The following is a 16,859-nucleotide window of genomic DNA, read 5'->3' as shown; positions in this document are numbered from 1 at the left end:
ATAATTTATGTACTGTTTTTCAAAATTTTTCACCACACAAGGTTTCCCCTTTACCCAGCCTACAAGGCAAGCTAGGGCTCCTTACTGTCTACCTACATCTCCAGTTTCACCTATACTTTGTTTATTTTGGCCTGGCAGAAGTATATAACTTTTGAGAGTCTATTGACATTTGCATACTTGGATAAAATAGAGGCACGCTGAAAATCCTTACTGACCTGAAAGAAACAGTGATTAATGGGAAAAGCAATAGGAGCAGCTATACTGTTTAGGTTTCATAGATAACAAATAAACCTCAAGCTGATGAATCTCATAGATGTTTTATCTCTTCTGTTTTATCTTTATGTTTCTTCCTGTCTCTCTTGCTTGCTTTCTCTGAGAAAAATCTGAAGTCCTAAAGATCTAACAATGATGCATAAAAATATCCCGTCAGGACTCCACTATTGACTCCTACCTGATTAGTGTTATTTCTTCTGCTCATTTTTCTTCATGCAATGCTGATGCACAGTTGGAATACCATGTGGTATATTATTTATCATAGAAAGCACATTTGTTCTACCAACTCCTAGTTTTGAGGACAGATGCTGTGTGCCATTAAGTTCATCATTATGGATTCTTGGTATCATTTAATGAGAGGTCCTGGAGAGTGCTTAGTATCACCAAGCTGGCGATAGAAATATGTGTTTTATTTTGCTGTTTGCTATTGTAATAATAACCCTTCTGGGACAAATAAGGCAAAACTCATTCAGAAGCATGTTTGCCCATTGTACCAGGAGTCTTTCCTTCACATGGATTGAGTAGGGGAGAGTGTGGGTTGTGATGATACAACCACAGAATTGGAATAATAATAAGTCCACAATCTCTGTATCTACCATTTGATACACACTTACAATTTTAGAAAATTACTTAATCTCTCAATTTTCATTCTTTTTCACTTTTTAGCTAATGTTATCATTTGTCCTAAAAGGCTACTGTAGTAATTAAGTGAATAATCAAGAAACTCTAGCACTTAATGACTACAGTATTTGGTGTGTGTGTGTGTGTGTGTGTGTGTGTGTGTATAAGTGCAGCTCCGGGTTTGAAACCTGACTCTTCCAAATCCACAATTAATGTAAATGCCCTAATATTCAGTTTCCTCAACTGTAAATAAAAGATTAAATAATAAATACACAAAGTTATTGTGAGGTTTAAAATGAGCTGTTGATGAAAAATGACTGGTATATATGTACATGCATGCATGCTCAGTTGCTCAGTCATGCCAGATTCTCTGTGACCCCATGGACTGTAGCCCACCAGGCCCCTCTATCCATGGATTTTCCAGGTAAGAATACTGGAGTGGGTTGCCATGCCCTCTTTCAAGGGAGCTTCCCTGCCCAAATATCGAACCCAAGTCTCTTGTATCTCTGGCATTGGCAGGCAGATTCTTTATCCACTGTGCCACCTGGGAAGCCCACATATGTACAAAGGGCTTTAATATGCAGAAACCACTCTTGTGCGTGCATACTCAGGTGCTAAGACCTGTCTGACTCTTTGAGACCCAGTGGACTGTGGTCTACCAGGCTCCTCTGTCCATGGGATTTCCCAGGCAAGAATACTGGACTGGGTTGCAGTTTCTTCTCCAGGGTATCTTCCCAACCCAGGGGTCGAACTCACATCTCCTGAATTGGCAGGAAAATTCTTTACCATTGAGTCACCAGGGAAGCCCCATATACACAGGAGACATGCAATATATCAAAACTATTATCACTGTTTTTATCTTGCCTGAATGTTAACAGTGTTTCAGATAGAAAACTGAGTCTATAATATATTTGTAATCTCCTTTAGTTTACCAACTTAGCATACCTCATGTATATGTTTACTGTATGGCATTACAAATTCCAAGTGGTCAGAAAAATGGACTGGGCATGTCTTCTCCTAGAAAACTTGTGTATTTAGAGTTGAGAGTGATTTTGGAATGATAGTCAGGCTTCAGATTAGTTAGGGCCTCCTGGGACACAGAAAAGGAAGAACTTGTCAATTTTCTTTTTGTACTATTCTTGGAACCTAGCATAATACCTGGCATATAATAAGCACTCAGGAATGTAATCTTCTCCCAGGAACAACTGAAATTGTGAGAGGAGAATGACATGATTACAGTTAGAAAAAGGCAGAGAAGTGTGTAGAGGTAAAACAATTTAGGGCATTTGTGGTTGCCTAGGCTTATCATGATGGTGGCTAAGACCTTGGTGGTTGGGGGAAAATGGTGAAATGTACAAACTTTTGAGTTCTGTTTTTTTTTTTTAATGAGCTGAACTCAGCAGAGTTTAGTGATGGATTATATCTGGGAGTAAGGTGTGTAGAATAATTCAAACATTCTTATCTGCATGACTGAATAGATAAGTATAAGTCATCCGTGCAGTACATAGTGGTCAGGCACAAGGTTTAGAAGAAAAACTAGAGCGAGCCCTCTGTGGCTCTTAATTGAGCCAGTGGCTATTTAAACTTAAGTTAAAATTTGTTAAAATGAAATGAAATTAAACATTTAGTTTTCCCATCACCTTAGTCACATTTTCAGTGCTCAATAGTCACCTATGGATAGTAACCATCACAATTAAATAACACAACTTTGGAACAGTCCCATCACACAGAGTTCTGTTGGACTGCACTCATCGAGGATAACCAGCAGTAGCATCTTTAATGAAGAGCACTAGTAACATAAAATCCTCCTTTCTTCCTGCTCACTGGAATTTAATGTAAAGAATAAGAGGGCTGATATCAAGCTGTGTCGTTGTCACCAAAATGCAGAAGGTTTTCTTGTTTTTTTTTCCCCAAGTTGAAGGTATACAGATATATGTTCTTGCTGTGATATCTAGTGAGAGTGAGATTGTGCTGTTTCTAGTGGAGGGTCTTTCTAACAGTGTTGAAAACATGGGCATCCTCCCTAAACACTGGGTTTCATCCCAACTTGGCTGCTTACTATCTGAGTGACTTTGAGTAGATTACTTATCTTCCTTGAGTCTCAGTTTCCTCATTTGTAAAATAAGTATAATAATAATAATAGCTACTTCCCTGGACTGTTATGCATATAGAATGAGTGAACATTTGTAAAGTTCTTATTATCGTACTTGGCATGAATAAGTGTAATAAGCACTATGTAAATATTTGTTAAAAAATATGTAAGAATTTTGTTCAGTTGTTTGAGATTCTGACATTTCTGGTAGCCAAGGCTGTCTAGTAAGTGCACACTTGAGCAAACTATTTGCACCAGCTTTGTTGACCTGGGTGAAAGTGACATTCAGATGAGTCCCTCACATGGGAGATTCCCATGTTGTCCTTCTATGGAAGAATAACTTTCTTCAGAGAAATCATGCCTGTCTGCTCATTCGCTTCAGTTGTGTCCGACTCTTTGTGACCCCATGGACCACAATCAGTCAGGCTCCTCTGTCCATTGGATTTTCTCAGCAAGAACACTAGAGTGAGTTGCCATTTCCTCCTCCAGGGGATCTTCTTGACCCAGGGATCGATCCTGCATCTCCTGCATTGCAGACAGATTCTTTACCTTTTAGCTGCTGAGGAAATCATACTCATTAGGGATTAAAAAGAGGACAAGATTTGCATTCACAAGACCTTGTGGTACAAGTCTTGATTCTGCCACGTCCTTGCAATATGGCATCAGACAAGTCACTGCTCTGCTCACTTATATTCTCATTTGTCTAGAGCAGTGTTGTTTACTGTAACTTCCACGATGGTGGAAATGTTTTATACTGCACTGCCTACTCTGATAGCCATGTGACTTTTGAGCCCTTGAAATGTGCTTAGTGGGAATGAACTTTTTATTTTGTTTAGTCTGGACTTTGAAGCAATTATATCTGAGGATTGTTTTAAGAAAAAGGAAAGAGACACATTCTATACCAAAGTAACCTTGATGACCTGGTAAACCTCATGGTGTCCCTCAGAGAGCTCTGCGTGCCAAGAACTTTGTGGAACCTCTTGGATTACCATATACCTCTGAAAAGGAAATGGCAACCCACTCCAGTATTCTTGCCTGGAGAATCCCATGGACAGAGGAGCCTGGCAGGCTATAATCCACAGGGTCGCAAAGAGTTGGACATGACTGAGCAACTTCACTTTCACTTTCTTTCACTTTCTGAAACTGAACTGGGGACATCTACATTCCAGATCCAGGGGTGAGAATTAGCAGGGGTAATACCCACAAATGTTTACACTTTCTAAAAGAATGGGCAGGACTAAGGGAAAGATAATGATGCTGTGAGCACGAGTTCTTGCTTTACTAACCTTTCAGGTACAGTTAGTAATTTTCCTCGCTACCCAAAATGAAAAGACATGTATTAGTATATGTGGGATTTAGGATAAATTTCAGAGAACATGCCACCACTTTAAGTATAAGTGGAACACTGAGCTTTAAGAAATAAAAAATAATAATGATAATAAATGACCATGTTTGACAAACTTTGGAGGGTAAGTGAGATGTTATTTACAAGTAAATAAACACCAAATCACCTTTATCAGGAACAGAAAATAGACTCTCAGGATGGAATAAAACATGCTCATTCTTTTTCTAATGAAGTTATTTAAAATTAAATTATAAAACTTGGCTGGTTATCAGATACAAACAGATTCTGTGATTACAACTAATTCCTGTAGTTACCTTGGGTGTATAATACCACAGCCACTTATTTTAATGGCAAGCAAGAAAAGAGTAAATTATCACTCAGAATGTCCAGTCATTTTTTCCAGACTTTGCTCAGTTTTATGGTATCACCTGACCACTTTATGAAATGAAGACACCCGCCAGTCATTTATGGAGTCTATTCTTCATTGACTATTTTGTATTTAATTTTTTTCCTAATGGGTAAATTTTTATGACTTCTTTCAGGTTTGGTTTGAACTCTAATTTTACTTAATGAATGAAAGTCATTTGGCTATTAAACTTGCCACCCATGTACACCCACATGTAGTTTTAGAGTGTGATAACTACCAAAAGCTCTATTTAAATTGTGTAGCTATTTTTATTTTACAAAATGGTATTGCACAGCTCACTGTGGGAAAATATTTCTGTTTGCTTAGATAATAACAATTTCAGATAACATGTTAATGTTTTTCTTACTGGGCTGTATCCTTTGGTAGATAAACTTTTATCAGGTTATTTGATCTTACTACATTCTTGTAAATGAATTAACTGTTATTCTTTGGCATTCTTTCTTATAATAATTACTTTTCAAAATATCAAAGATTTTTGAATTTACATACCAGATTTTTTTAAGTTTATTTTTGGGGGTTTGCACATAAAATAGATGCTCACGTGTGAAGCTTGACCCCAGGACTAGAGCAATGTTTTGTGTATGTCCCTTAGACAAGCTGAGTGTCTCTGTGGTTATTTTTCTTTTGAAGTCGGCAGAGTATTTGTGAAAAAGTCATGAAAGAGCCTAAACTATATTCTAGACATTTATATCTCATCACTACCCGTCAACTTCTTTTACATAAGCAGAGAGAAAGCTTTGTGATGAAATCTCCACATAGTGTGTTACTCAAGATTGTCTAGAGAAACAGAACCAGTAGGAGGTGTGTGTATGTGTGTCTGTGTGTACTCATCCTAAAATCTTCAGAGTGAGTTAGCAAGCTGGAGACCCAGGAAAGACTGTGATGTAGTTTTAGTCCAAAGGCCAGCAGGCTTGAGACCCAGGAGAAGCCAATGTCCGAGTTCAAAATCAGTCTGGCAAGAGGAGTTCTCTTCCGCTCAGCCCTTTTGTTCTATGTGAGCCTTCAATTTATTGGATGAGACCCACCCAAAATAGGGAAGACAATCTGCTTTACTCAATCTATAGATTTAAATGTTAATATCATTTAAAACACTCTCATAGACACATCTGCAAATACACTTGACCAAATATCTGATGCCTTGTGGTTCAGCCAAACTGACACACAGAATAAACCACTGCAGTAAGAAATGCTATATGAAGATATATTTCAAATCTTTCTGTCCCTGAGGAAGAATTAAAGAAGCCAGGGTTACAGACCTAGACCATATGAGGTTAGAGGACTCAACAGTGACACATTTATATATTACATGTGTCCATTGTATTTGAAGTAGATCTCAGCATTCTACTTCAGGGTTAGTTTATATTCTGTTGTTGTTCAGTCTCCCAGTTGTGTTGGCCTCTTTGTGACCCCATGGGCTGCAGCACTCCAGGCCTCCCTGTCTCTAACCATCTCCCAGAGTTTGCCCAGGTTCACGTTCATTGCATCAGTGATGCTGTCCAGCCATTTCATCCTCTGACGCCCTCTACTCCTCCTGTCCTCGGTCTTTCCCAGCATCAGGGACTCTTTCAGTGAGTCAGCTGTTCTCATGAGATGACCAAAATACTGCAGCTTCAGCTTCAGCATCAATCCTTCCAATGCGTATTCAAAGTTGCTTTCCCTTAAGATTGACTGATTTGATCTCCTTGCTGTCCAAGGCGCTTGAAGGAGTTTTCTCCAGCACCACAGTTTGAAGACATCAATTCTTTGGTGTTCTACTTTCTTTATGGTCCAGCTGTCCCAACTGTATGGACCACTAGGAAGACCATAGCCTTAACTATGGGGTCCTTGACTATACAGAGTCAGTTTATATTCTGACTTTCTCTCAAATATCAGAAAAATCTTAGAACTACAATCTGCAAGCAGTCCTTTCATTCATTCAGTCAGCAGGCCTACATTACACACTTTCCATGGACTAAGGACTGTGGTCGAACAAAATGATAACAAAGACAAGTCTCAGGCACTCAAAGACTCAGAGCAAATTTCCCTGTGTTGGAATTCCCCCTCTTAAATACATTATCAGCAGGCTTTAAAACTATCTTTAAAATTGAAGCTTTAAGTAGATGATAAACTTTCTCCTCTTTTAACTGTTGTTCTATTTTGGTAGTCTTAAACCTAGTTTTATTTTTTACCAGCAGAAATGTTTTTAATAGCTCTATATAATTAGAGAGATTCAGTTAGAGCAGGTGGGTGGCTAGAGTAAGGAAAAGGGTCTGATGTTAGTTTGCTTACTTGGCTTCTCTATTGCCCAACACCCTCCCTGCTCTTTTATCCATGACACCCAGGGGTGTAAGTAAGGAAGTCTGCAGAACTTTTTTCCGTTTAATTATCTTTCCAATGTTTTATGCATCATATGTGAACGTTGTAAGGCAGGTTTGGTTATTTCCCTTTTAGTTTATATGACTCATTTTGTGTTCAGTGATTCCTCTTTATTCTTCCAGGAGTCCTTTGGTTTGTTTTTTTTCTTGAGGGGGGTGGTCTCATTTTCTCTTTATGTTATTTAATAGCCTGCATTTTCAAGCTTGTTATATATTTAATTGTGTGTTTCACATTTTGGAAAATTCAGCAGGTCATAAGAACTTCCAGGAACTACTTGAAATTTTCCTGCAGAGGGAAAGCATGTATTTTTGAAATATTTAAACAAGGCAAGATGAAATAAACCATATAGACAAAAAGTGCCCCATCAGGTTATTTCCAGAGTGCTGTATGAATATTTCATCAACTATCAAGAATGTCAAACTTTACAGTTGAAATGTCAAGAACCATAGAGCATTAGATATTTCTCAAGTAGGCTTTAGCAATCACCTGTCTCCTTTGGAGACTTATTTTATATAATCTGCCTTTTATTTTTGTAGGTAACCAAGTGAAAGTGGATGGATGGCAGTAAGTGCCAAAAGAACTTTAACACGTAACCGGCCTAAGCTTATTAATATTTGAATATTCAGTCTTTTCAACTTTCTGTGCCTCGCTATTAGAGTCTTGGAGAATCAGAAGGAGTTAGAGACTAGCTAGAAGATTTGTTTTAAAAATAGAACTTTAGTAAGAGTAGAGTAGGGAATTCATAAAAAATTGTATGTTTTCTAGCAGGACAGGAGATTTTCCAGAAATTTTTGTTTTTATTGTTGTAGGGTAACAATTGAAAGAGACAGCTTTTTTTTTTTTTCATTTATTTTTATTGGTTGGAGGCTAATTACAATATTGTAATGGTTTTTGCCATACATTGACATGAATCAGCCGTGGATTTACATGTGTTCCCCATCCCGATCCCCCCTCCTGCCTCCCTCCCTATCCCATCCCTCTGGGTCTTCCCAGTACACAGCTTTTGAAAGCAGAAGCTGTTGTTACTGTGAATAAAACGATGAAGTTTATAGATGGGCAAGGAATGTTTGAAAAAATATTTTTCTATGAATTGAAAATACATTTACAGAGCTTATCACCTTTATCATTCATACCAAAGACTTAGCAAAGATGGGTAACTATGTAATTATAATGTGGATGCCAGATTTCTATTAGGTAACAGTGGCAACATGCAGGCTGGACCACAGGGGCCTTATCTGTGGGTCTCAGAATACTGGACACCACTATACACTTGAACACATTTTAGAGATTAGTACTGGGTACCTAGGTGTCATGCCATTCTAACTGAATGACTCAGAAGTAAAAGTTCCTAATTATAACTTATCCTGAGTTCAGGTTTAATATTAAGAGTACAAGAAAGATTATATATGTACTTCTAAAAGTCAATAGGTCCAGGCTGTAAACACAAGTCACTCAACATATATTCTTTGAGTACCTTCAACAAACAAGCAACTGTTTATTATTTGTTATTTTGTTAATTTGTTATGTATTTCTTTGCCATTATAGTGCAGAATTTTATGGGATGAGGAAAGTGTGTACATGGGGATTATAGTCTAAAAGTCTTATAGTATTCTAGTGACTTCTAGACTAACAAGCAGTTCTATTTAGATGCCTCCTTCTGTGAAGCAAGAGGTTTCAAACTGTTTCCTAAATTTCCTTCCAACTGTGATATTGTGTGAGTTTGTAGTTGTTGTTTTCTTACAGACTATATCAAAAAGATATCTTAATTCTGGTATCCTATAATTTGGATTATCTAATGGGATATTTTACAAATGAAGGAGATGCTAATAATTGCAGTGGAGTAACATAGGGTTGCTTCATCTCTAACATAAGTTGGTTCAATGACAAATAATGGGGAAAATCAGGAATACAGCACATGCATATACATACACAAAAAGACCTTTTTCATCTATGTACGTAAGTGACTGCTATGCTTTTGAGCTGTATTTCTGATACACATGTCATTAATATACATAAAAGTCATATACACAAAAAAGTATATAATCACTATATATCATATATATATATTTGATGTATATGATATATAGTGGTTATACATATATAAATATATACTTATTTATATAATATATATTTATTTCTATAAAGTGTATATGTATATATATAAATTATTACATATCCATATAGATTATTAATGGAGAAGCAAAATGTGTCAAACAGAGCCCAAGTAACAGGAACCTCTCAGAAGATCCTATGTTGCAAGTCCTTGGGTGCATGACCATGGCGGTCCAGCCTTGGGCCTGAAAGTATCTGTGGTGAGAAATAGTTTTAGCCTGGGGAAGCTTCAGCAAATCCAGATAAGACTGTTTCAGTGCAGACCTTTAGGGTTTTGAAATGTGCTGGTGCCTCCTGCATCATCCCAGTCTAATACTGGACCCTAGTTAAGAGACAAAACTTCTGATGATGGGACACACCTCTGGCCTGGAGCTGCCCATTATGACATAGGTACTGATGTGATCCCACTGTATGATACAGGAGTAAGGTATTGTGAGATGGGAGTAATACGTTTGGAATTGAGCTTAAGCAGGTCTGGGAGGTATGAATATGTTTCATAAAGAGCTGTCCCAGAGTCTCATGTCCGACCTCATGCCAGTACCTCTATTTCATGATGCTTCTCTCTCGTTCATACTTATAGCCCCATGGGAGATCTCATATGATTGACTCATGGAGGAGGAAAGAATTCGAACGCTTAAAAAGATGGGTCAGGCTGATGTGTTAGGTAGATAACGAAGGTTAGTAATGACAAAATCCATCCTGTGGGTAGATCTGAAGAACAGTGTAATTGTTATTCATTTAGAGAGAGAGATGGCTTCAGGCATGGATATATATTGAGTATTAGCAAAGTGAATGATCTGGAAGAAATCAGACTAGAAGACTGGATTCAAGGAGTCTGGACAGGGGTATGGTGATGGGCTTATAGGAGTTAGCACAAATACTTTTATGCCTGAGAGCCATGCTCATCAGAAAACAAATACTGCAGAGAAGGCCCTTTGCAACCAGATGGACTTTATTACCTGCCCATGGATATTAGCCAGACTCTCAGACACGCCAGAGTTTGTGAAATAGACCCAAGAATAGAATGGCCTTGGTGATAGACACAGGGGTTATACTTGAACCTAAAGGCATGGCCTCCCTCTCCAAGACTGATGTAACCACTATTACTGCTAAATTAACATTGCATTAACATTGGCAATGGACTCAAATATTATACCATTCTGTGGGGGAGACTGAGCAACTATTTGATGGCAGGTCAATTAAGTTGGATCCCTATGACCTTGGAGAAGGCAACAGTTAATACTGGGATATGAAACGTAGTTTGAATTTGTGTTTGCTTTTTCTGCTCACAATGCCACTGCTAGCTCCCACATCTGATGGCTCGCAGAATGCCTGATCCAATGATATGCTGTCCCACATGACATTGCTCCAACCAAAGGACCCTTGCTACATCAAATGAGCTGCAATACGAGTTTGTAATCACGGCACTCCATTCCGCCCCTCCCCTACCCCACCCCCAACAAAAAGCCACTGACCTGATAGAACAGTGGAATAATATTCACCTTGAAAGACTCAGCTAAGGTATCAACTTGGGCAAAAAACCTCCAGGATGAAGTTTATATACTAAATCAACAGCTCATATCAGATGTTGTGCCAGTCATAGCCTGAATAACCACCTCTAGAAGAAAGGGTGGGCCCTTATATCCAATCACAATGCCCTACTTGGAGATCCTTTCCCAATATCCTTTCCCTATAACCTTAGACTTTGCCAGTTAGAATACTGATTCTTAGAGTAGGGGCAGAGGCAGTTCTGTCAGAGGACCCAGTAAGAGTCAAAATTAACTGGGAGTTGTGATTGATTTTGCATGTGATATGACCACCATACATTTCTAACTAAATGGAGAGATAGGAAGAGGTACTATGCTCATCGCCATGAGGAAACAGGGGTACTGTGTCACAATCTGAGCCAAGAAAAATATGACTAGAACTCAGAGATGTTCCATGTCCAAATAATTGGGAAACTGCCACAACTAAAATTCCATGAAAGAAAGAAAACTAAGAGCCTAATCTCTTGGGATTAAGATCTAGATAACCTCACAAGGCAGCATCCCAGACCAGCTGAAGTGCCAGTAGAGTCTGAGGCAAATCTGGAGTGAGTGGTAGAAAAGATGGGTGATCAACATCAGTTAAGGCCCCCCAAATCAGCATGAGTATCAACTATTGTACTTGGTGTACTGCTTCTATTTAAATCTTTGGGGAATTGCAACTGGTCATCACTTGGAAGGATTGTACTTGAACTTCCTTCTTGGGGAAGATGAAGAATGTTGTTCTACATGCTATCTGGATTTCATAAAATGATGCAGGTGAACCTGAATTATGCAAGAGGTTTGCCTGTCCTGGGCCCAGTTTATGTGCTTGTCTATGCCTACTCAAAGAGTCCGAAATGCAGTACTTGGATGCAATCTCAAAAACGACAGAATGATCTCTGTTCATTTCCAAGGCAAACCATTCAATATCACGGTAATCCAAGCCTATGCCCCAACTAGTAATGCTGAAGAAGCCGAAGTTGAACGGTTATATGAAGACCTGCAAGACCTTTTAGAACTAACACCCAAAAAAGATGTCCTTTTCATTATAGGGGACTGGAATGCAAAAGTAGAAAGTCAAGAAACACCTGGAGTAACAGGCAAATTTGGCTTTGGAGTACAGAATGAAGCAGGGCAAAGGCTAATAGAGTTTTGCCAAGAGAACGCACTGGTCATAGCAAACACCCTCTTCCAACAACACAAGAGAAGACTCTACACATGGACAACACCGAAATCAGATTGATTATATTCTTTGCAGTCAAAGATGGAGAAGCTCTATACAGTCAGCAAAGACAAGACCTGGAGCTGACTGTGGCTCAGATCATGAACTCCTTATTGCCAAATTCAGACTTAAATTGAAGAGAGTAGGGATAACCACTAGACCATTCAGGAGTGACCTAAATCAAGTCCCTTATGACTATACAGTGGAAGTGAGAAATAGATTTAAGGGACTAGATCTGATAGTCAGAGAGCCTGATGAACTATGGACAGAGGTTCGTGACATTGTACAGGAGACAGGGATCAAGACCATCCTCATGGAAAAGAAATGGAAAAAGACAAAATGGTTGTCTGAGGAGGCCTTATAAATAGCTGTGAAATAAAGAGAAGTGAAAAGCAAAGGAGAAAAGGAAAGATATTCCCATTTGAATGCAGAGTTCCAAAGAATAGCAAGGAGAGATAAGAAAGCCTTCCTCAGTGATCAATGCAAAGAAATAGAGGAAAACAACAGAATGGGAAAGATAAGAGATCTCTTCAAGAAAATTAGAGATGCCAAGGGAACATTTCATGCAAAAATGGGCTCAATAAGGGACAGAAATGGTATGGACCTAACAGAAGCAGAAGATATTAAGAAGAGGTGGCAAGAATACACAGAAGAACTGTACAAAAAAGACCTTCATGACCCAGATAATCACAATGGTGTGATCACTCACCTAGAGCCAGACATCCTGGAATGTGAAGTCAAGTGGGCCTTAGAAAACATCACTACAAACAAAGCTAGTGGAGGTGATGGAATTCCAGTTGAGCTATTTCAAATCCTCAAAGATGATGCTGTGAAAGTGCTGCACTCAATATGCCAGCAAATTTGGAAAACTCAGCAGTGGCCACAGGACTGGAAAAGGTCAGTTTTCATTCCAATCCCCAAGAAAGGCAATCCCAAAGAATGCTCAAACTACCGCACAATTGCACTCATCTCACATGCTAGTAAAGTAATGCTCAAAATTCTCCAAGCCAGGCTTCAGCAATACGTGAACCGAGAACTTCCAGATGTTCAAGCTGATTTTAGAAAAGGCAGAAGAACCAGAGATCAAATTGCCAATATCTGCTGGATCATCGAAAAAGCAAGAGAGTTCTAGAAAAACATCTATTTCTGCTTTATTGACTATGCCAAAGCCTTTGACAGTGTGGATCACAATAAGCTGTGGAAAATTCTGAAGGAGATGGGAATACCAGACCACCTGACCTGCCTCTTGAGAAACCTGTATGCAGGTCAGGAAGCAACAGTTAGACCTGGACATGGAACAACAGACTGGTTCCAAATAGGAAAAGGAGTACATCAAGGCTGTATATTGTCACCCTGCTTATTTAACTTCTATGCAGAGTACATCATAAGAAACGCTGGGCTGGAAGAAGCACAGACTGGAATCAAGATTGCCGGGAGAAATATCAATAACCCCAGATATGCAGATGATACCACCCTTATGGCAGAAAGTGAAGACAAACTAAAAAGCCTCTTGATGAAAGTGAAAGAGGAGAGTGAAAAAGTTGGCTTAAAGCTCAACATTCAGAAAACTAAGATCATGGCATCTGGTCTCATCACCTCATGGGAAATAGATGGGGAGACAGTGGAAACAGTGTCAGACTTTATTTTTTTGGGCTCCAAAATCACTGCAGATGGTGATTAAAGCCATGAAATTAAAAGACTCTTACTACTTGGAAGGAAAGTTTTTACCAACCTAGATAGCATATTATAAAGCAGAGACATTACTTTGCCAACAAAGGTCCGTCTGGTCAAGGCTATGGTTTTTCCAGTGATCGTGTATGGATGTGAGAGTTGGACTGTGAAGAAAGCTGAGCACTGAAAAATTGATGCTTTTGAACTGTGGTGTTGGAGAAGATTCTTGAGAGTCCCTTGGACTGCAAGGAGATCCAACCAGTCCGTCCTGAAGGAGATAAGTCCTGGGTGTTCATTGGAAGGACTGATGCTGAAGCTGAAACTCCAATACTTTGGCCACCTCGCGTGAAGAGTTGACTCATTGGAAAAGACCCTGATGCTGGGAGGGATTGGGGGCAGGAGGAGAAGGGGAAGACAGAGGATGAGATGGCTGGATGGCATCACCGACTCAATGGGCATGAGTTTGAGTGGACTCCGGGAATTTGTGATGGACAGGGAGGCCTGGCGTGCTATGATTCATGGGGTCGCAAAGAGTCGGACACGACTGAGCGACTGAACTGAACTGATGCCTACTCACCCCCAACATGTCTTCAGCTTTTGACCACTTGCTCGATTGAGAGCCACAGCCAGTGCCACCACTGTCTCCTTATCTCCTAATTCCATCAATTTATCAGTCTCCCTTAAGGTGAAGACCAGCCATTGTCGTGACCCCAATGATATCTGCCATGGAAATATCCAGAGTGAATCTTTATGGCTTTCCAGACCAGACCCAGGAAAGTTCTGTCTCCACTGGGATATTACTCCCCAGTTGCTGCCCAGAGGAGACATATTATACTACTGGAGTTATGAAGGAGTTAATGCCCCATGGAGGCCTTTATCAGTGAACTAAAGAAGATGGTAAGGAACTGGTATAAATAAACGACTTTTCCTCCACCTAGATAATCTTTCCAAAGAGGAGAAATTCCATTATGACTTCTCTGGAGTAGTTCCATGTGGTCAAGTAACCAGCTTTGTTTTCTTGTGAAGTTCTTCCTAGCTCATTAACAGACCACCTTATGTCTGCTTTTGCTTTATCCTTTCAACCCTTCTCTTTTTTCCTCCCTCTGGCTGACCTGGGATTGTTTGATCTCAGGCCCTGCCTTCGAGAAAGCAAGGCTGTTAAACTCAAAAGTTTTTGCTTACCAATTCAAAATTAAACTATGGTACAAACAACCCTAGCCTTCCTGATTGAAAAGCTTGCTGATTTTGGTGCACCCAATTATCTTCACTATTTTAATGTATTAATGTAATTTTTTTTTGGTAGTACTAGTGATAAAGAGCCCACCTGCCAATTCTGGAGATGTAAGAGACATGGGTTCAGTCCCTGTGTCAGAAAGATCCCCTGGAGGAGGACATGGCAGCCCACTCCAGTATTCTTGCCTGGAGGATCCCATGGACAAAGGAGCCTGGTGGGCTATAGTCCATAGGGTCGCCAAGAGTCGGACACAACTAAAGTGACTTAGCAAGCAATGTAATTTTTCTTTTTTAAAAAACTTACAGTGACTTTTTTCCTCTGCCCCATTTTGTTTTATGCATTTTTCATTGCTCTGGTTTATTACACCTTTATTCTATAGTTCTCTTACATTTGAACTTTTTTTTTTTTTAATGTAGAGAAACCTTATGCTGGTTGGTTGTCACTTTCAGGATGCATATCTATTGAATGTTTTCTTGGGAGAAACATGCAGTGAATGTCAGGTTTCATCTACGTATTCCTGTATATAAGTTTTGACATACTGGAGGAATATAATACGTTCTAAATATCAGTTTACAGATTTCCTCCCTGCTTCCCTAAGTCACTCCCTATAGAACACTAAGCTTTTCAGACCACACTTTGTCAGATTTGTCTTAGGCAGGGAGGTATATTCCATTGTAGTATTCCACACCATAGTCAGGGACTTTAAAATCACTGCTTCCCTTTCTCACCACTCCCCCTTATAGTTATTATTTCTGATAGAGATTCAGGGACAACATACATTGTAAACCCTTGGTACATTTATTAGTATTAAACAAGAATACTAAGTTAATATTTCTATTATAACCATATATTGAAAATAAAGCTCAAAATCTTACCTAGTAAGCTGATGTATCACATTTGCTATGTACCTCAGTTTTGACCTAAGCACCCGAGTTCTTCTAGACTTGGGTATCTTCAGCTTTTTAAATTATGTGTTTGTTTTGGTTGTTGCTACTTTGTCCTGAGTTTGAACACCCTGTCATCTGAGTCCACACAGAGAACTTGACTCTCTAATTCTTCAACCTTCCCTCCTAATCCCCCTTCTGCCATGAACTTCCCTTACTCTAATTGTCCATTGATTAATTACCTCTGTGAATGTTGTGTGATGAAAGCTAATCTATGGAAAAGTTGAGACTGAGATTAATGTTCACAGGAATTATAAAGACCTCAGGTGGAAGATGCAGCAATACTATATTGCATTCCTGTTGAAACAAAGCAAAAGCAGCTACAGGAATTTGAAAGCAAGTCACATTTTTGCACACCATCCATTATTCTTGCATTTAACAGGATGTTAAAGATTCTACATCTTCTGAATTTATTAGCTTGGTATTTAGCATGTTTCACAGCCAAAATAGCAAAGACGGTTCATTATTGCTGGTTAAATTAGCCTCATGAAAATGTTGTTGGTAAAAGGTTACAGAAATGAATAAGAAATCTAACCAAGCAGCATATTAAATCATTTATCATTATAATTTAAAAAGGCATTCTGATGATTTAAATTAACTTGGCTAAAGGGTAGAGAATTAGATAAAAGTTAATAATTAAAACCTAGATGACTTGATTAGGTCTTTTGATAAAGATGGGACAAAATATAGGCATATAGTATTTACTTAAATTGTCCTTGGCAGAAATTAAGACCAATAAAATCATACTTGATTATACTATTTATGGGCTTTAAAAGAATTATAGCTATATTATACATAAACTTCAGACATGGTTAGATAGCTCATTCCAGATAATTTTAGTTTGAATAGTCAAAGCCTAGAATTTAGTTATTTTTCTATTGAGGTTTAGTATGATTAAAAAAAAAAAACAAAACTGAATGGCCTCTCTATATATTAAGGGTAGTAAGTCTTTGCCATCTTTGTGAAATTTTTGTCAATAAATTAAATATACTTTGTTTCTTGATATATAGAACCGTGGGCTTCCCTAGTGACTCAGT

The 16,859-nt window shown here is 38.8% G+C and overlaps 1 protein-coding gene across 4 annotated transcripts in view; it reads left to right on the top strand.

Annotated features, from left to right (window-relative positions):
- Positions 1–16,859, top strand: part of INPP4B (inositol polyphosphate-4-phosphatase type II B) — an 839,852-nt gene that overhangs the window by 635,880 nt on the left and 187,113 nt on the right. The gene's annotated exons all lie outside the window — the stretch shown is intronic.

This window comes from Cervus elaphus, chromosome 5 (assembly GCF_910594005.1).
Source record: "Cervus elaphus chromosome 5, mCerEla1.1, whole genome shotgun sequence".
NCBI lineage: Eukaryota > Metazoa > Chordata > Mammalia > Artiodactyla > Cervidae > Cervus > Cervus elaphus.
Note: the sequence above shows the minus strand (reverse complement) of the source record. Positions and strands in the feature narration are given on the sequence as shown.